We start from the raw sequence: 20,845 nt of genomic DNA on the forward strand, positions 1-20,845 counted from the left end.
AGCCTAGAGTCAAGTCAACTGGTAAGTTATGTGGAAGAGAATGGGTCTTTATTTAAGGATTAAAGACAGAGCACACTCGAAGCTCAAATAGTGAAACCCTCACTGCACAGTAGTCACTAGAATATTCCTTGAGCACTCGCTGGGTTTAAGCCAGCCTGGAAATCAGTTATTTGTCTAAAACAAGTGAGAATTTATGCCACGTTCCTAGAAAACACATGATTTAATTAACTTGGGTGCCAGTATCTCTCCGGGGAAGTAAATGTACATTTTATTCTTAAAACTCTTTTGGGTCTGTTCTATCATGGATTGGTGCATTAAAAACAAAACTCCCAAATCAATATTTAAAAATAACATTTTTGTGTACCTGAAATCTTCCTCCTTTTTAGAGCTTTTTCATTTTCTGTCGTCCGTTCAACACAGTGTAAAGTAAATACAGTCGAGTCGGCAGCAGGAGCCGCTACTCAGGCGCCTCTGGGTTCTGTCATCAGTAGAGTTGAAATGGCAAAGGGCATGTTTGATGCAGAAACCTAAAGGCATTTTGGTACTGGATAATCTGGATCTACAGAAAGCACATGAGAGCCTGATACTGTTTCCTACATCTGGCACAATTTACAATAATTTTCTAATGTTTTATTTCCTGTAACCTGAGATTGGGAATATTGGGGAGAGAGTATAAATATAACTATTTACATAACTCATTGTAAATGGAGCACAATTAGAAAGTATAAATAGACGTGAGTCTAATTCACCTTCATATCCCAGTTCCTGTGGCTCTCAGTAGATAAGGCTCAGGTTACATCCCGGCTCATTTCTACAGACTGGATAGTAGGTGGCACCTTCAGCCAGTTTAAAAAACAGTTCACTGGTTTGGTTTGTTGATGTTGTTGCTGTAGGCGGGCCTCTCACTGTTGTGGCCTCTCACGTTGCCTAGCACAGGTTCCAGACGCGCAGGCTCAGCGGCCATGGCTCACGGGCCCAGCTGCTCCGCGGCATGTGGGATCTTCCTGGACCCGGGCACGAACCCGCATCGGCAGGCAGACTCTCAACCGCTGCGCCACCAGGGAAGCCCGCTTGTTGTTTTTTAACCAGTTTACCACACTTGGTCAGTAATCTAAATAGTTCGGTGCATAAGTGCATTAAGTCCTGGCCATTGTCACGGGAGAGTAATTTTAGAAGATCACAAAGCCATTTAAATAGATCTGTTCGAAGTATTTACAGATAACCACAGGAAAAGATGTTGCCTGTCTGTAGATCGAGATTATCCAATAATGAAATGCATTTAGGGTTTTGTGTCATAAATACTCTTTGCCACTTTAATTTCTGGTAATGTCAAAAGTGTGCCTGTGACCAGCCCTAAGAGAATTTGTCCTTTGACCCTGGCCAGACACATAGACTTTATATAGTTAGGTTTTCTTATCCGGGGAAAAACAAAAAACAAAAAACTTGACCTAGCTGCTCACAAGTGGAAAACAAAGTATTAGACCTTAAAATGTTCCAGTAGAGTGCAGGTCAAACACTCCTGATTCTAGAGACTTCATAGAACGTTTTTAAACCTTTTCAGCCACCAGTCTCTCTTGACTCTGAAAGCTTACTTTTCTAGGTACTGTTCACAGTGGAAATGTGTTGAAATCACCGCAGCTATGTTCTGCCCCAGTGCACAAGGATCTCTACAGACTAGGAACAGTGATAAAATATTCTGAAGGGGTAAATCCAGGACACTTAATTTTATTTGAACAATAATCTGTGCACAAACACATTTTATACATGACTTCAAGGAGGCCACAGGAACCCTGGGCTCCCTAAGCCCCTCAGATTAAGATCTCCTGACCTGGGAGTGAAAGAAAACAAAGGCACCCCTACCACGCTCCCCATTCAGACCTCTGGTCCCATCTCAGCCACACGCGTGGGAAGGCAGGACGATGCTCAGCACAGGTACTGTCCCAGCTGCATGGCGGTCAGACGTGTTATACGAAGCAGATCCGCCACACTGCACATCTGCTTCCTACATCCTGCTGGCCCAGAAGGAGATTTAGAAAAAGCACCGAGGAGAACATCCACTCAGCAGAGCAGTCTTGAATCACAAGGGAGTGGAGAAAAACGAAGCACAAATCAGCCCAGGGTATGACTGACTTGTGACGGTTTTGTTGATAACAGATGTGGGTGAAGCCTTCCTGCTCCCTGCTGATGGCATCTCTGTATCTGCAGGCACTTTCTCTTTGCGTCACAGTGAAATGCAACTGCTTGTCAGAAGGCCGATCTCTTCTGTCATCCATAGGTCGCCTTCTCGCGGCTGTCACCCCTGTAACCCTGGACTGTATGCTGATTGTTCCATTGGTTGTTAACACTTCTATAAACGGAGATCTAACCGCCAAGAGTTCAAAATCCCAGTGGTCTGTGAGGTCCCACCACCAAGTCACTCCACAGAGTCATCTCTGACGTAGGTAAAAACGCCACAAACTCAGGATTGAAGATACTACTGTGGGAACATGAAATAAATTTAAAACTTAGAAAGTCTAATTGTAAAGGAATTTGTTTTCCTTCAAAGTCTGATAAGAATATGACCCTCTTGTTTATCTTGTCTAAAGAATAAGGATGTACAAGTACTTACTGAAGAAAAGCTACAAAATTTGAGACTGAAGAATGGAATTAAAAGAGAATGGGCTCATGCAGAATAACTACTCTGTGTTTGAGAAGTTGAGAGGAAAAAGAAATTGATTGAAGAAAAGATCTTATTATTAGAGCTGAGACCATATGCCATTTAGTCAAATTTCTTTTTCTGAAGGCCAGACTGCCTTGTACAGACTTGTACAGACACAAGGCTGCAACTTTCTTCTCTGCTGATCTACAGAGGGGTCCACAGCCCCCACTCCAGACCACCGCATTGTGCAGCACTCGAGATGCTCAGGACTATGTCTTGTGTATCCCTGGGGAGTGACTCCCAAAGGCTCCATCCACTGGGCCTAGTTCTACATGCTTTTTTTTTTTTTTTTTTTTGTGGTACGTGGGCCTCTCACTGTTGTGGCCTCTCCCGTTGCGGAGCACAGGGTCCGGATGCGCAGGCCCAGTGGCCATGGCTCACGGGCACAGCCGCTCCACGGCATGTCGGATCCTCCCGGACCCGGGCACGAACCCATGTCCCCTGCATCGGCAGGCGGACTGTGAACCACTGCATCACCACGGAAGCCCTCTACATGCTTTTAAACACCCTTTAAACCTCTGAAGACGGCTCTCCTCTCTCCCACATGAAATATCCTGTCACATTTCACATCTCCTCACTGTCAACATGGCTTCTGGTTTTATAATCAGTCTTGAGATATGGTCTCCTGACTAATATTTCTTATTATAATAAAGTCAACGGTATTTTACAATATCTTACTGGCGTTATTAATATGTCAGATGCAGAAAAAGAATTCAAGTATTAAAGTAAATAAATGTCCTCCTAACCATATGAATTATCGAAGTATTGTCTCAACAGATAATGAATGTTCAGAGCGTTTTCATAGGGAAAAATGGGAAAAAAGGTAAGAAAATTAGATCAAGCTTAATTCATAAAATTAGCAGCGGTAGATGTTCTTTGAAGAGAAGAACACAAAGGATTATGAATCAGAAAACTGCTTCCAAAGTGAAAGAAAATAAGCAAAAGCCACCAGAAAATTCTCATGAGTAGACATTTTAGAGCAGCCGGATAATCTTTCTGGTCAAATGAATTTGACTTTCATTTAGTTGGTAGAAATCGTGCTATAACTTTTAATCTTTAGAGGTTTAAAAAGAATTTAATGTCCACATTTCTGAGAAGTTGATAATATGTGTAGAAGGTTCAAGAACCTATAAATATTAAATACTTTCTATTGTATTCTGCCGCCCGCCCTTGCCCAGGACCCCTGTCTTCAAAGTCAGCCACTGTGGTTGATTTCCCAGGTATCATTCCAGAGTGTCTTATGGGTAGACAAGCAAATGGGAATATCTGTTTTTCCTCCACTCCACATTTTAATACATAAATAGTTGTGTAATGTTTCATTATTTCTTCCTTATATTCAGTTGACAATATCTGGGGAAAAAACTTCTATCAGGACGTTGTTTCCTACAAAGCAGCCCACTGAGTGGATGATGTACTATAATGCATGTTGCCAGTACACACTGGGATAAACACTAATATTCAACCATCTTTTGTCATTACAAACAATGCTGCAATGCATAACTTTGGCCTATGTTATTCTACTGCTAAAATATGTATAGGATAGTTTCTAAAGGATTTGTAGCCTGCAGTATTTCTAACTGAAATAGCATTTGATAAGATGTTACCAGTAAGACACCAGTAACTGAAATTTTCTGAGGAATGTAGACGTGGTCATTTCTCTTAATTTTATTATAAATCCAACCTCTCCTCTACCAGATTTCTCCTCGATCTGTGTCTGAAAACATTTTCCAACCTCTTCTACCCTTGTGACTTCTCTATAATCTGTTCCTCTTCTTCTTCATTCTCATGCCCACGACGGCCTGACCTGGTCTCTAACTGCTGTCTGCTCGTCTCTCTTTGTCCATCATTGCTCAACACACTCCACTGGAGAAAGACTCAACATGGCCAGACATCTTGTTGAGTATGAAAAACTGGATCATGGATGATTCTGACTCACTGTGCCTGGATGAGAGGAGACATCCAGAGGGGAGTTTAAAGTAGCTGGGGCAGGAGAAGAGGATTTAGATTTCATCCATGGTCATCATTCAGGAGAAGATGCTACTGAGCCTTTACATAGGAGCAGGAAAAGAGAGTTGGAGGCAAGTACTTGCAGTGGCCCAGAAATTACAGCTGAGCTGACAGGCAGGGACTCCAAAGGGAAGAGCAAGGGAGAGAACACCGTGAGTTTGGAGGTCCAGGGGGTGATAATTTGTGGGGCCGGGCATCCAAAAGGAGGGAGCTACCCAGGGAGAAAACTCCACAACTGCCTGATGATCCATCTGAGTTTCTGTCGAGTACCTATCTGAGATGGCGATATTGGGAATTAAAAAAAAAATAAGTAATGATATGTTTCTATTACAAGCTTGATTCACTAAAATGTGGACATTAGTTAAATGAGAAATCCTGAGATTTATAGTAATGAAAATTACCATTGTCAGCGTTACTCAAAATTACAGTAATTATTACCATTGTTTGCAGTTAATTTTGAAAACAGTGATTCAAGTTTCTGTAGGCACAGACTATGTGATTGAAGATAATGAAAGAGGAGTTTTGGAATGCAGAATTTTCTAAATCTTCCTGGAAGTCTGGGAGCCACTCCCTTGAGCCACAAGGCCCTGTGCCACACCCTGCAGCAACCAACGTGGAAAACCAGACCTCAACCTCGGCAGCAATAGGCCTCAAGGGTCAGTGTTTAGTCAGTGACTCGCAGCTTCCTCATTTTTCATCCTTTCCATTTAGAACCAAATGGGGGAAAGACAAATATCAATATGTTCCCCTAAGCAATCACGTGGGACGCCCATCCTCCTGTCAGTCCGCCTCCAGGTTCCCCACTTCACAAGCTGTGAGCAGGACATGCCTCCCTTGTTTTCCCCCGGAAGGTATCACCACTCCTATGCCTGCCCTGAGTGTCAGCCGAATGTGACTGGTGGTGGCTGACTCCTTTGCTCTATAGACGAGTTCTGAGTGAATAGCGCTTGTTCTCATTTTGGGAGTGGGGGGTCTTTGTTCATGTGTACAGAGCGTAGAGTGGGAACGAAATCAAGCAATGAGGATAATATGTGTTTCCAATTATTTTCCAAAACGTATTATTTATTAATCACCGGTTTTTAAGTTGAGATAGAAATCATATAGCATAAAACTCTCTTTGAACACCCTACAGTTTAGTGATTTATTGTCTGTTGTGCAACCATCATCACTATCTCATCCAGAATATTTTACCTCCCTACAAAGACACCTCGGGCCCCTTAGCCAGTCACTTCCTATTCCCCTTCCCCACAGCCGTAGGCAACTAAATGTGTGCTTTTCATCCCTGTGGATTTGCTTTTTCTGTATATTTCAAGTACGTGGATTTGTACATCTGTGGCCTGTATGTCTGGCTTCTTATACAGTGTCATGTATTTGAGGCTCATCCATGTCTTATCGTGCGATTAATTCCTCTCTTTGGCCTCAGAACTTTCCTTTGTAAATCGTTAAGATACACACACAGGAAACTCCCTCGTGGTCCAGTGGTTAGGACTCCACCACCCTAGTTTTTCAAGAACCCGGGTTCGATCCCTGGTGGGGGAACTAAAATACCACAAGCTGTGCAGTGCAGATAAGGAAACACACACACACACACACACACACACACACGCACACGCGCACACACACACACACACACACACACGCTACCATTTTTTTTAATGTGGAAAATAGAGTATTAAAATTGCTATTGTGACCATTTTATGCAGACAGTTCCAGGGCCCCAAATTGCCCCACCAAACCAGAGCTGCCAGCAAGCACAGAGGACACCAGCCCAGCCGTGCTGCCCCTTCTCAGAACTCTCCACATACCCTTTCCAAGACTCCACCAATTTGTGCCACCACCCAGTGGCCAAAGAGGTGACCACGTGTGCAAGGGGAGGGGGGCAGCAGTGGCAGAGGGAGAGAGAGATGACAGGAGGGGCGAGCAGCACAGCCTACAGCACCGGGCATCCCAGCCGGTCTCACCACCAAGTACTAACCAGCCTCAGCCCTGCTCAGCTCCTGAGCTCGGAACCTGGCAGTTGACTTCGTGGTGATGCAGACCTGGATGACGGTAACCCAGACAAGTCACCCAATACCCCATGCTGTGCAGCCCTGCCAAGCCAGCTCCACTCCCCAGCCCATGTCAGAGCCCTGTGACCCCAGCCTCTTGTGGGCAAACTGCTCCTGACACACCCTCAGCCGTCTGGTGGCCAGGTCACCAGGCTGTGACTCTGAGTTCCCAGGAGACTATTTTCAGTCACGGTATGCGGCCAGTGGTAAAAGGGCCTGAGCAGCTGGAAGTGACTGGAGGGAAGCCCAGTCTTCTGTAATTCAATGCTGCCCTTACACCGACTGACAGTGTCTCCCTGATGCCTTCATGGCTCCATCTGGATATTCCACACACACAGCCATGTTCCAGGCTGGGATGCCAGGGGCAGCACTAACAGGGTGGCAGCATTCCCCAGTGACCAACGCCAGGCACCCGGCCTCCACCATCTCTGGACGCTCATGTACGCAGCCTCGCTACCACATTCCTTAAGATTAAAAACAGGTGACCCAAGGCTCCGAAGACTTGTCCATCCTAGGTCAGGCAGAGGGCTTAGAACTGAAGTCTAGTGACCTCTAATGCTGTCCGCTAAGACCACACCATCTGCCAGGAGACACGTCCACCTTCAGGTAATCACAATCAGTCTACTTCAGTACAAAGAGGGACAGATGTGTCACGGTGGGGACGGGGTGGAAACTTCCCCCTCTGCTTCTGTTTCCCTACTTGATGCTTCCCGGGGACCCAAGCCAATTCCTCCTCAATACCCTGTGTTCTTATATTGTCCTGTTTTGACTCAGACACCACAGGAGGATGCCTGCCCCTCAAGGTATAATTTTCTCAATTTTGATTAGTACAGCCATGAAATGTTCTCAAGGTGTGAAAGTACACAAAATATAAAAATGATAAAGGCCATTGAAGTGCCACATGAGGTGAGGATGAAATAAGAAGCATTTCAGCTCCTAGTCCTGAAAGGAGGGAAAGCAGAGGAAGAAAGAATTAAACTTTGGTGACCTTACTCTACACATGGTCCGTGTTTAATCCTTTTATCTATTCAGTTATTTAGTCAACACAGTTTTTCAAGATCTTTCTCTGTCTGGCCCAGTGTGTTCACAGAGCTCACAGGCTGGAGAGATACTCAAGGAATGATCACAGCACTGGGGTAGGTGGGGTCCCAGATGAGGCCAGAGGCAACCAGGAGAAGGGGTGTTGATCAAGAAGGGCTTCGTGGAGAAGGTGACATCTGAAGAGGCTCTTCAAGGATGAGTTCTCGTCTAGCCAAAGACTGGCATTGAGCAGGACCCAAGTACAAGGTCAATGAATGAGTGGATAGATACACTAATGCATGCCATCCCCCTAACACAGACAAGGAGGCCTGGCCCACTGCGGATTTGTAGAACTTAGAAACAGGGAACACTGGGGGATCAGTCGGGAGGGGCTACAGCGTGATGCCTGCCTCACTCCTTTTATGGGTGTCTTGACACCACGATGCCCTGTGTTCTGCCTTCTCAGGGAGCCCTCGTCTGTCCTCTGCTCTGGGATACTGCCCGTCATTCCCCAAAACACCTGCCTGTGTGGTCTCAGTGATCCCATGTGTAATTGTGCTCATTTCAAGGGGACTTATTGACATGGGAGAGGTTGGTGGGCAGCTCAAGATAGAAAGGAGGAAGGAGAGAATGACAGGGAGTCCTGCAGCCATGGGATCATGGGGTGGGATGCAAGGGAGTGGGGGAGGGGCAGAGGTCGTGTCTTAGAGCTTGAGGCTGGAGCCATCAAGGGGTTCCTTCACTGATAGGGATTCAACAAGTGGAGACAAGGGATGAACTCAGTTTGGGACCTAGGACTTTGAGAAGCCCTGGGGAATTTCGGGCAGAGCTGACATGTGAGGACACATAGGAAATGAAGGTGTAACAGAGGAGCAGGATCAGAGCTTTGACCCAGATGAGATGGGGAGCATGTGGAGCAGAGGGGGCTGAGGACACTGAGGAAGTTTGTTAATGGCAGTCATCATGGGGGTTCTGTCCATAGCCTGCCAGCTGCTAACAGAGTGCTGGGCCCAAATTCACATGTTTCCACTTTGAAACCCTGGAGTAGAATTTGCTGATCACTGGAATTGAATTTACCAGATTGGTGTGATCAAACTCAAGCTAATGAGCTAGAAAAATGAAATCAAGTCTTACAAATAAAAGGAAAACAGACTCAGCACCAGACAAGTATTCCAGCTAAAAACTAAAACTAAGTCTCTCAAACATGCAGCCCGTGGTGACTTCAGGGCCTTTGCACTTGCTATTCTCTCAGCCTAGAACACTGTGTCCTCTACATGTTTGCTCCCTAAACTTCTTCAGGAATTTTGAAAAGTTTACTTTACTTTTCTTTATGGTACATATCACCTCCTGATATTGTGTACCTCTATTTTTTAATCTGTTTTCCCCATGAGTCTGTCACCTGCATGTGAATGGGGATCTCCCTTCACGTGTTTCACCCAGTGTTGCGCTCTGGTGTCTGGACCAGGACAGGCACACTGTAGGGCCTCAGTGAATATGTGCCATGTGATGGGTGAGTGAGCACTGAATGTATAGGGGGGATAGCTGGAGGTCATAGAGAATTGCCCTAGATCGAGAAACAAGGGGTCAGAAGGACAACCTGCTGAAGGTCTTGGTATCTTGTTCTTCTGGAAGTTTCTCATTGTTATTGTAAAGATGCAAAACTAGACCCAGGGAAAGCAGCTGCTGTCCTGATTTGGGGAGAGCCCTAAGTATGCTATGCTGCTACTTCCCAGAGCTGAGGTCACATGGGTGGGTGTCAGGTCCAAGTGTCTCAGGGGCATTTCACCGCCTCCCAATCTCTCCTCCCATTGATGTAAGAAAATCCATGTTCACCTCTAGCAAATACCTTCCACTTGATGGAGGCTGAGCTGAAGTAGCAGCATTTCCAGCCCTGAAAGGCCTCATTCCCCTCTCTAGAACTTAAAAAGCCCTTTCCTCCACTGTCAGTCCATCCAAGCCCCACGCATGCCTCACATCCTGCATCTCCAAGAGAGTTTCTGCATCTTCATTCAACAAATGAGCCCCCACTAGGTGTTAGGGGCTGTGGCTCATCCAGGGACCCAAACCTCATGTGACGAGTCCATGGTCCTCTTCAGTGGATAGGGACCCCTCCTGTGGGCATCTTCTGGGACCACTGGGAGCCTCCTATCTTTCTGTGCTCTCAGTTAATGAACACGGCAAAGCTGAGCCCTGATTTTGCTAACTCCTACCCACCCGTCCCCTCACTCTGAATGTCACAGAGATGCTCTTGTGTATTAGACAAAGCCCAGATCCTGCTTAGACTCGCAAGGCCCTTAGGAACACAGCGCCAAGGAAACAGCAATCTTGTCCCTGGATGGTCCCTACCAGTGCCATTCTCCTCTGCTTGCTATTGTCCAATGACCAAAAAAAGTTGTTTTATGTGTTTTGCCCAGTTTCTCAGTGTTTATATTGAGGAAAAGTCCCACATCATTTCCTCCTTCATGGAAGGTTCTGGAATTTTTTTTTCATGTGCTTTACCTTCTATACTCCAAGAGGGCAGCGAGACTGTATTAGGCCCTGACATCTGTTGCCCAGTTGTAGCATTCATCACAGAAACTTCGTTTTGGTTTATCTAAAAAGGCAGCCACCTTCAATTCCTTCCTCCTTATACACAACAAGGCACCCCACCCCGAGGAGACTAGCTGTCTGTTTCTCCAAACTCCTACATCTGGCCTGGCCTGTGACTGCTTTGACCTGTAGAGAATTGCAGAGGTGACTTTGGGCCAGTCCTGAACCGGCCTTAAAAGAGATCTGGCCACTGCCGCTTTCTTTACTCAGACTGCTGCTCATACACTGGAGTCCCTGGAAACACAGGCTCTGCTGCGAGGAAACCAAGCCATGTGCGGAGGTCACGTGCACACTCTGGCCCCCAGCACAGGTGACCCCCAGCCAGCCCTGTGAGGGGCCTGCTGGGGCCTCCCTGTGACACCGCCCCATCTGCCCTCCAACTGCAGCAGCATGAGGAGCTCTAAGCAAGAAGCATGCAATTAAGCACAGACAGCCCACAGAACTAGCAGAAATAACGATAAATTATATTTCAAACCACTACGTTTTGTAATAGTTTGTTACATAGCAGTAATAAACCTGACTATTTCTAGGACAATCTCTTAAAGCAAAATATAACCTTAAAATAATCTGTAAGCTCCATGTAGAAAAAGAAACTACAAAGTAAAATAAAATTCGACTGAGTAAAATTTTAAAATCACTGGCTTTATTTGAAGATTTATGAATCAGGCAGGATACAGTTTAGCAGATAGAAAGAAGCTCTGAGGAGTTGCACAAAATGAAAGACGCTTATAGGCAGAAGGGAGCTGAAACAAGGAAGCTGTACTGGGCAAAGAATCGTGTGGGTTTTTGCAAGGTTTCTTTGCATTAGGGGATGGCAGGGGTCTCCCAGGCAGATGACTTAGCGAGTGCTGATCAGACGATTCCTGATCCACTGGATTAAGATTCCGTTTCTGGAGAAGCCAAAACTGCATTTAAGTCGCAGTTTGATGACATCGTTCTTCCTAAGCAACTCCTTTGGGGCTGTTGTCTTGATTTTAACTGTCCCCTGAGGACAGCAACAAGGTTTAGCATTGTTGGGTCCTTGTGTTAAGCACAGTGAGCGGCATATTCATTCCTAAAAATGCTGATCCTCATCTGTTGTGTGCCAGGCCTGTGCTGGGGCAAGGGATTCCCAGTCCCCAGGAGACAGAGGCTCACCCGACAAGGAAATCACAAAAAGGTGCGTTCAGGGCTGTGACAGCAGCTGCTGATTCAGTGCTTACGGAGTCTCTACCTCGGGCTCCACGGTGACCTGGGCTGTAGGCAGCGCAGAGGATAAAACATACAGAAACAAGAACAATTTAAAAAGAAACAACCCTGCTGCTGCTCCCATGGAGCTGACGCTGCGGAGGGGGACAGACAGGAAGCAGAACAGCGTGTAGAAGGTTCGGCGCTGTGCAGGGAACGGCAGGCCGCCGGGGAAGCAGGAGAGCGGGGCGGGGAGGGGCTGGGGCGGCAGGGAGAGGGGACAGCGGTGGCCGAGGGGCTCGCAGGCCTGGGACCCGTGAGGACAGTTCCTCCGGGTGCGGCAGCCACAGTGGGTGCTGACAGGGCCGGCCCTGGGTGCTGCGCAGCAATGAGGTGGGTGATGACTGGGACACCTGGATGGGAGAGGCTGACACTGCAGATGCACAGGCAGGGGACCTGTCTCTGAGGAGGTGGCGTTTAAGCTGCGCCCTAGTGTGGACCAAGTTTCTAGGTTCTGTAAACCTGATGCTTTAACATCTCCTCACATGCACATGCCGGGCTCGCCTTGTTCTAGACAAGCCCGTGCCAGGCCCGGGTCCCCTTGCCTCGGCCCCTGGGTCCCTCGTCTCCCGCATTCCTGGATTCAGAACTGCTCCCAGGCCTGGTTTTCAAATACAAAGCAATCCATCCAGAGCCCTCACCATCCACCTCCTCTGTGGCTCTCACACGGGGGCCCAGTGTCCCCCTTCCCTCAACACCCAGACACCGGGGACAGCCCCTGACACCCTACAGGCTCCTCAGTCCTGAATCCACTCACCGTCCTCACTGTTCCTTCCTGGGGAATCACAGGAAAAGCCCTTGTCCCGAACTCCCCTCCCCCCCTCCGCCTGCTGACCAGTGTGCGGCCCGTCCCCTGCTCTCGGGAGCTGCAAGGAACCAACCATCTTTTCAGAGACAGTCGTCTAGTGGTCCGTTGGCCTTACTTTACCTCAAATTCCCTATTAATAAACTATATTTTAAACCAGTCCCGAAAGAAAAGACACTCTATACATAAGTAAGCATGAACAAATAAAGAACAAATGAACTATGAAACTTTTTACAATGTTCTCAATCAGTTTAATATTTTATTATATATTGGGCTGTCCTTTCACCATAAAATTGTGGGTCTATAAGGCTGGAGAGTATATGAGAAGTTACATGGACAAGACCAGACACCTGGGAAGTCCCATACACCTGCACTTGAATGGGGAAATAATTCTATAATGTAGGTAACTGAGAAATTGCATTTCACAACAAATAACGTTCCCAAATTTCTGAGGTAGAAAATGCTAGAGGTGAGATTAGAATCCAGGCCTCTTTGGCTGCAGAGTTCTACTTCTGAACCGTTATGCTATGCTGACTTCTATCCCGATATGTATGTTTTATTTATTTATTTAAAAATTTATTTTATTTTATTTATTTATTTTCAGCTGTGTTGGGTCTTCGTTGCTGCACGTGGGCTTTCTCTAGTTGCAGTGAGCAGGGGCTACTCTTCATTGTGGTGCAGGGGCTTCTCATTGCGGTGGCTACTTTTGTTGTGGAGCACGGGCTCTAGGCATGTGGGCTTCAGTAGTTGTGGCACACAGGCTCAGTAGTTGTGGCTTGCAGGGTCTAGAGTGCGGGCTCAGTAGTTGTGGCACACAGGCTTAGTTGTTCCGCTGCATGTGGGATCTTCCCGGACCAGGGTTCGAACCCGTGTCCCCTGCATTGGCAGCGGATTCTTAACCACTGTGCTACCAGGGAAGCCCCTGTATGTTTTAAAACAAGCACATAATTAAAAACATAATTGTGATTGGTTGAAAAGTTGACTATGCAAAGTAGTGTCAACTTGGAGTAAAGCCTTCCACGAATGGCAAGAGACCTGGATTCTACTTCCCACTCACTGGCTGTATGACTTCAACCAAGGATCTTCTTTTGCCTCATCCCAGGTTCCATATCTGTAAACTTAGAGTTAAGTTTGGATCGTTAATTTTCAACTTGACTGTACATACTGGAGACTGTTAAAATGCAGATTCTGATTCAACAGGTCCAGGGAGTCTGCGGTGCTGTAACTCTAACAAGCCTCTCGGTGACGCTGTTGTCGCTGGTCCAGGAAGCATATCTTGAATAGCCAGGAGCTACATGATTGCTCAGGCTTCCTGCTGTCTGAGTCTGTGAGTCGTTAGAAACTCTTGACTGAACTGCTTCTGAATTTCTATAACTGGCACAAAAATATGAAGCAATTGGTTACCTTAACATCTTGATCATTCACCCCAACATTCACTCTCTCTTCTTCCAGCAGTAAATCTAGAGTCTCCCTGGAGATTCTCTCCAATCTTCAACCTGTGTTTCAGGTGAATTTGGAAGGCATCAGTGTTTATAATTTTCTGGCCACTACAGTTGGTTCAGGGAATGTCACAAGACAGATTGAAAGCCAGTAAAGTACAATCAAATGTGTGCCTGAGAATTCAGGGATGGGGCAGAGACTGGTTTTGCTGGACTTGAACTTGAAGGACTAGAGCGGCCATGGCCATCTCACCTTACTACCGTGCGCACAGTAAGGTTATGCAGAAAGAGAAAACAGATCGAAGATATGGAGGGAGAGAAGCCAAGTCCTGGGAAGTCTTCTGAGCTTTACTTGTAAGAGTAACTGGGAAGGCTCACCCATACGTGGTTAGATACATTTATTAACATGTGTGCATATGTGTGTGTACCCTTGCACACGTGCGCCATGTGGGATGACCAATTAAAGGCATATCGACTGTGTAAGTTCAATCTTCTCCCAGATAAGGGCCTTAGGCCCTGGGATCTGGGCTCAGCATTGGAGAATGGGCCCGAGGGATTAATTCCTGAGAATTCAAGGCTGAAGACACCACTAAAAGCCAAGCAGAAAGTACAGCAGAGGCATGGATGAAGCAGAGGGATAGGAAATGGGTGGTAGGCTACAGGACCACTAAAGAGTCAAGACCATAGCCCAAGGGATAAGAATGGGGCCTGCAGAGAGGTCCTGAGCTGCTGGTCTCTGGCTGTGATGCCTCCCACAGGGAAACTCTGACTGCTGCAGTAGGTGAGGAAGGAATCATGAGGTGTGCCAGGCCAGGAGGATGTAGAACGAGGTTGTGTTACTCTCTCAGGCCTTAATAAGGCAAAGTCACAAACTATGGATTGAAATTTGCTTGGCTAGGAAACTGCTGCTTGCAGTGCCTGTGCATGCGTGTGTGTGTGCGTGTGTGTGTGTGTGTGTAATTATTTATTTTCTGACAGAAGCAGTAACCTCAAATAGTCCCTTGGAACTGGGCAGCTATTATGGATGTCACAGATGAACTCCTTGTAGGATGGCCAACTTCACTTTGACCTGTGGCAAGCTATTTAAATTTTATTAGGGAAGCAGACCAACCACCCTATTAGACCTTTGGGTGATTAAAAGAAAATCATCTTATAAAACGTTCCATTATGGAGGTCTCTTAATTGACCGTGGCTTCTTGATGAATTTAAAATATCTGATAGGCAGATAGCATAACAGTAACAATTTGTCTGAATCAGACTAAGCACACTCAATTGTATGGAATATCATGACATCGGTATTTTTCCTATTTATGAGCAATCCCCTTTTTTTCCCCATCCCTCCAAACATGGCTGCTTCAGCATATTCCAAAATCCATGTTCCCAAGATTGTTTTTGTCTTGCTTCAGTAACTCGGGAGCATTTATCCATGTAATAGCATGGTCTTCCGCTCCACTGCTTATATAGCCCTCACACCTCAATGAATTTGCTTGATGGGATGCAGACAACATGCTGCTTAGTATATTTTATATATCTAAATGAATACTTATAGCAAACAAAGGAGGCAGATATTTTAATAGAGATATAATCATTTTGAGGCAAATGGCTAATTAAGTTTTTATCATATATAAAACTTACATTCTGTGTACCCCTCACTTGCCTTTCAGGACAGTGTGTTGAGCCATATTTGACTAAATGGTGGATAGTGACATGTTGGTTTATTAATAAACCAAAACACAACCTAAAATATGATTGTTAAGTTGCTGTCTTGGTTTAATTATTCTACAATAGTCATTTACATGTACAGAGATACTATGTGTTTTCTGAACAGGAAATTTGTGACTGGGGAAATTAGACAAAAAAATTTATTAAAAGGATGCCCATATTATGGTATAGACTCATAGAGGAATCTAATACAGTTGAGAAGAAAGAATGCAATAGGTTTATACTTGCTGACTGGGAAGAATTTTTAAACACAAAGACAATTTTGTAGTAAGTGTATTTCATGTAAACCTGTTTTTATTCAAATATTAATAGTAAAAATAATACTTATAAAACTATGAAGGAAAATCCTTATAATAACTCCTTCTTATAAAACTATGAAGGAAACTGTAACCAAATTGTTTTCACAAGAGAAGTAAGATAATGTGTTACTATCTCTTTCTAAATACATTTCCATATATTTTTATTGTGGAATTTATTTTATAATGAGAAAAACAAAGTAAATGTTTTGTTTCCCAGCTTAGTGTATATAGAAATAATTCTGGGCTACCATTGGAAATCTGACCAGCAAAAAGTGATCTGTAAGGTAAAATGAAGCAATTTCTCTCTTTTTTTAATTGAAGTGTAGTTGATTTACAGCACTGTTCCAATCTCTGCTGTGCAGCAAAGTGACTCCATTATACGCATGTAGACATTCTTTAAAATGAAACAATTTATATTTCTGTTTATAGAAAAAAAGAATATGATAGAAATCCTTGAATGTCTGGCTTGGCAGGGAACTTAGGGACAGGGAATCTGATTCCTCGTTTTGGTGATGGGGAAAATGAAAGATTAGCAAGAGAGTTTCTTGAGCTCAGGCAGTCGGTGCATGGTGAGATGGCCATGGACCCGAGGTCCCAAGTTTCCCCAGAGGCTCCACCCACCACTCTCTCCATGAGAATATTCTTTCCAGTTTAAAGGTAAATAATACCCAAGATTTGAAATATGTCTGCCATTGCATCTGAAAGCTAAGTAATACTTTATCTCATTAACTTAAGAATCCTAAAACACCTGTGTCTTCACTGCCTGTATTTTATTACTGTGCTGTATGATTCTCGTTTGGAGTGTGGGAAATGAATTAATCATGACTCTTCCTTGCAGCCCTGTGAGGTGGTGAGCCCTTATTATGGTACCTTCATTTTCCAGGTGAAGGAACACGGCACCAAGAGGATAAGTGATGTGCCCCAGGTCACACGTTGGGTCAGTGGCAAAGTTGGTAACAGTCAAGCCTGGGTTGGAGGGTTTTATCTCAGATTTGTTCTGTTCCTCTGCATTAAAAACAAGTTCAGCAAGATCCAGGACACTTACAGATTCTGGTATTTGGGGATTTCAAGGGTTCGATATTTTGTAGTCAAAAAAAAAAAAAGAAACAAAATTATAAAGTTAGAAAAGTAAATATAACAGGGATATTAATAGAATAATTAACTCTTCACCATTGAGCCTGGATTTGCATATCTGTGAAGTACGGAGTGCTTACAAATGTCAGTGTTTAAACAATCTATTTCCCTTCTATGAGAAAAATACTCTTCATCTGCTTTGTCTTTCATAAAAATGTGCACAAGTCCTATAGAAAGGTTTTAAATTTGCCTATCTCAGACTTGCATGATGTAGCAATGAATTTGTTTTTAGTAGATCATTCTATGCATAAGAATATTTCAATTATGTTTTTTTGAAATCTAAATTAATCCTCTATTAATTTGATGGGAAAGAGTCAAATAAGGTGAAACACATTATTCAGACTCTCCTGAGACCCTCACACCCTTGCTGAACCCACTGGGACTCTCAATTCATCAAGTACACTTGTGAGAATTCACAAACAGTTTTTTTTTTCCATTTTAGGTCTTTGGGGGGAATTTGTTTATACATGCAAGTAACTTTAGTCATATGCTTCCTTATGAAACACACACATTGTTCATTCGTGGAAAGCACTGAAGCTCCTGCCTCCCACGACAAGGGCAGAAATTTGGTGATCAGAGAGGGCACCAGTCAGCATCTTAGTTGCCTCCAGGAGTAAATATGGGTTTCTGTCAAGTGACAACTGACCCAGGAAAGCAGCAAGAGCACTTTCAGGATAACGTGGCTGGGGGAGTTATCTGGGCTTTGGGTTAGAGTTGGCCTTACAAAAGCAGTATTATGAGTTGCTTCCTAGGTTGAGTGCAGGTAGAGAGGGCAGTCTTCAGATACACAGGCCCAGGGGACCTCCAGAACGTGATGACTTATAATGGAGACCAGCTGCATTTGCAGTTAGAGGAACCACTGCCCCCAACCCAGTAATGCTGGTGTAGAGAGATGAGCAGAGTTAATTGCACCTTCCTCCCACGAAGTATACGCTCCTCCTTCCAGACTAAGTCTGCAGAAACCTCCATGAGTACCAGCTGAATCCAAAGACAGTTCTATACAGAGGACATGGAATGGGCTCTGTCATTCCGGGGCTGGACAGCAAGGGGCTAGTTTGGTGTGTCCTGGGGGAGGGCTGGTGACACCTCGAAGAAGGCTAAAAGAGGATAGTGCAGGAGAAGCTGGGAAAGAATCTGGGGAGACGGGGGAAGTCAGACATAAGAAGCACATTCTAGGATTGTGTGGGGTTGGAGAATGACGCATCCCCTCCATAGATCTTTTGTCAAGGGCTATTATGGGGAAGGGCTCTAGGCAGAGAAACTAGCATGAAACATACTAGTTGAGGCGTGACAGTGGCATGTCATAACTAGAAAGATGGTGGGAAGTGTGGGCGAATGACTCTAGAAAGGGGAATTGAGGCAGATGGGGAAACTTGTTTGATTTTTCCTTCCTGAAAAATTGATCGTAATAAGCGTTAGCTAGAAACATTTAGGGTGACTCATTTGCCTTTTGGCCAGTATTACTTATGACCTTATTACTAAAAATATATGATCACATCATAAATAGAGAGGTGGACACAGTTTTCTTTTGGTGAGCATCACTTAGCTAGAATAATATTCTTTGCATAGCATTGTCTGTAAATCTTTTTGTGCTAGTTATCTACATTCACTGGAGAGCAGTAGTTTAGAGATGATCCATTTTACAGGTGATAAAATGGAGAGCCAGAGGGGCTGGGGCATTTCCAATGCTACAGAGAAATTCAGTGGTGAAGCCACGACAGGAATCAAGACTCCTCAGACCCAGGCTGATATCATTTTCCATTGAACTGTACTATCTAGTACAACTTTAGCTAGAATACTTTCCCTGGCAAATATTTCTCTCCTTCCCCACTCCCTTTACAAACCTGGAAAGGAAATATAGGTCGGTTGAGTGACAGGGTCACCTGGAACTAACATGAAAAGAGAGGATAATTTCTTTGCCTGCATCATTCTCAGTAGGATGTATTTCCTCTCTCTCTTTTTCACTCACTCCCACCTCCTCCACACGTTCCAGCCCCACAGGCCAACCCTCTCCATTTTATAGGGCTGTATTGAGGCCAGCTTAATAGTGTATCTTGCAAAATATCTATATTAGATTTATTTTATCCTTCAGAGGAGAAATAATCACAGAAAACAAGAGTATTTCTTTCATTTAGGTCATAACTTGTCACATCTAGCCCAAGAAGCACTAGCTGAAATTATTTGTTATATCTCATCTGGGTGCTGCAAAAAAATTAGACATTGTTTTGAAACATCATCGAGTTAGATCTCTTCTTGGTGGAGAGTTTTCATTAATTTATGCAATTGTCAAGCTGCTTCATGTTTGAGTATACACTCTGTAGAGTGACTTCTTTTCTGGGTATCACGAGAGTGCAGAATTTAGAAACAATGTAGCAACAGAGATGATTTGACCTTCTATTTATTTTCTCTCTTATGGGAGAATTTGTTATTTTAAAAAGGAAGACTGCAGTGCAATCTGTTTCGTTCTGCTCCGATGGTAACCTTCCCTTGTACAACATATCAATTTTGAATGATACGGATTCCTTCTCCCCATAAACACATAAACCTATCAAGCTCCGAGATGGCTGACAAAGCTTTAACTTTACTGAATGTGATGCTATAATTAAGGAAATGTGGACTGTGGAGGTAATCATTAGTTCTTCTGTATGAACATCTAGCCCAGGATTTTGCCACCTACTATGTTTCCTTGTTAATGACAATGTTGGGAGGCTTCCATGTAATTGAAATTGCCCCCTTTGAAAAATTGATGTGTGAAGTGATCATGTAATCTCATAATGAGCTAGCAATGGAGAGATGAAGAGAATTTATATACTGGCACAAAGTGGAAATAACTAGTCGTACAGTAAATTTCTGTACCAATCTGTAAGTTTGTGCGGTAGAATTAAAGTAGGTATTACCCACTGCTGCATAAATTTTTTAAAATGCTTCTAGGCTATTTTAGGTAGATCATAAATGAATTCCAATCATATTCCATGGATTCAGCCATTCGGGGTGGAGGACCATATATGTCTTATGTGGGGTTGGGTTGTGGAGTGTATTGCTCAACTATTTCTGTGACAGTGTTGCATTCCAAGCGTCCCACCAAACTTGCTCAGGGGTCTGTGGGTCTGATGCACTTTGGCGAGGCTGGACTCTGGGTTCCAGGCTATGGGCTGTGGTTTGGGTTGCGTTTGGGTTTGCTCCACGAGTTTCTCATCTGCTTGGACCAGTAGCCATCCAGAGTCTGCTCTTCATATAGCAAATGGCAGGACTGCAAGAGAGCACATTGAAACCCGTGACCCGGCTGGAGTTCTCAGCCCTGAAATCTCACACTGTCTCTTACATCTATGGTTCATTGGCAAGTTGCAGGGCCAAGCTCAACATGAACACAGAGGGCAGGGTTCTAGGTCACGTGGCAAAGGCGTGGATGCATAGAATTATAATATATATAATAACTGCAAATAGTGATTGAAGCCACAGCAAGGCCAATAATCTCCATTCCTACAAATTCCCCAGCTGGTTCTTATGCCCCCCATCCTTGAGAACTATTGGATATATTTTGTTTATTTTTGTAGTCTCCTTACTCACAGTTTCTCTAATCAGCAATAAATGTCAAACGTTAATACTGAGTTCACTCCGAATGAGGATCACAAAGTGTGCTGTGAGGGGAGTATTTGCTCCCTGAAGGGTCTTGTTTGTTTCTTGGGGATTTGTTTAAGGATACATATAATTAGGGCCAAAGAAATGTTTAAATTTTGTCTCATTTAATCGCTAAGTACCTTTTAGAAAATGTGGAGAACTCTGTCGTAGAAGAGTCCATGTCATCAGTAAACCCCCTCTGTCTTGGGGAGGAAAGAGAGCTGCCACCTCCTCCACCA

Source organism: Mesoplodon mirus (genome assembly GCF_964341445.2).
Source record: "Mesoplodon mirus genome assembly, contig: HAP1_SCAFFOLD_664, whole genome shotgun sequence".
In the NCBI taxonomy this organism is placed as follows: domain Eukaryota; kingdom Metazoa; phylum Chordata; class Mammalia; order Artiodactyla; family Ziphiidae; genus Mesoplodon; species Mesoplodon mirus.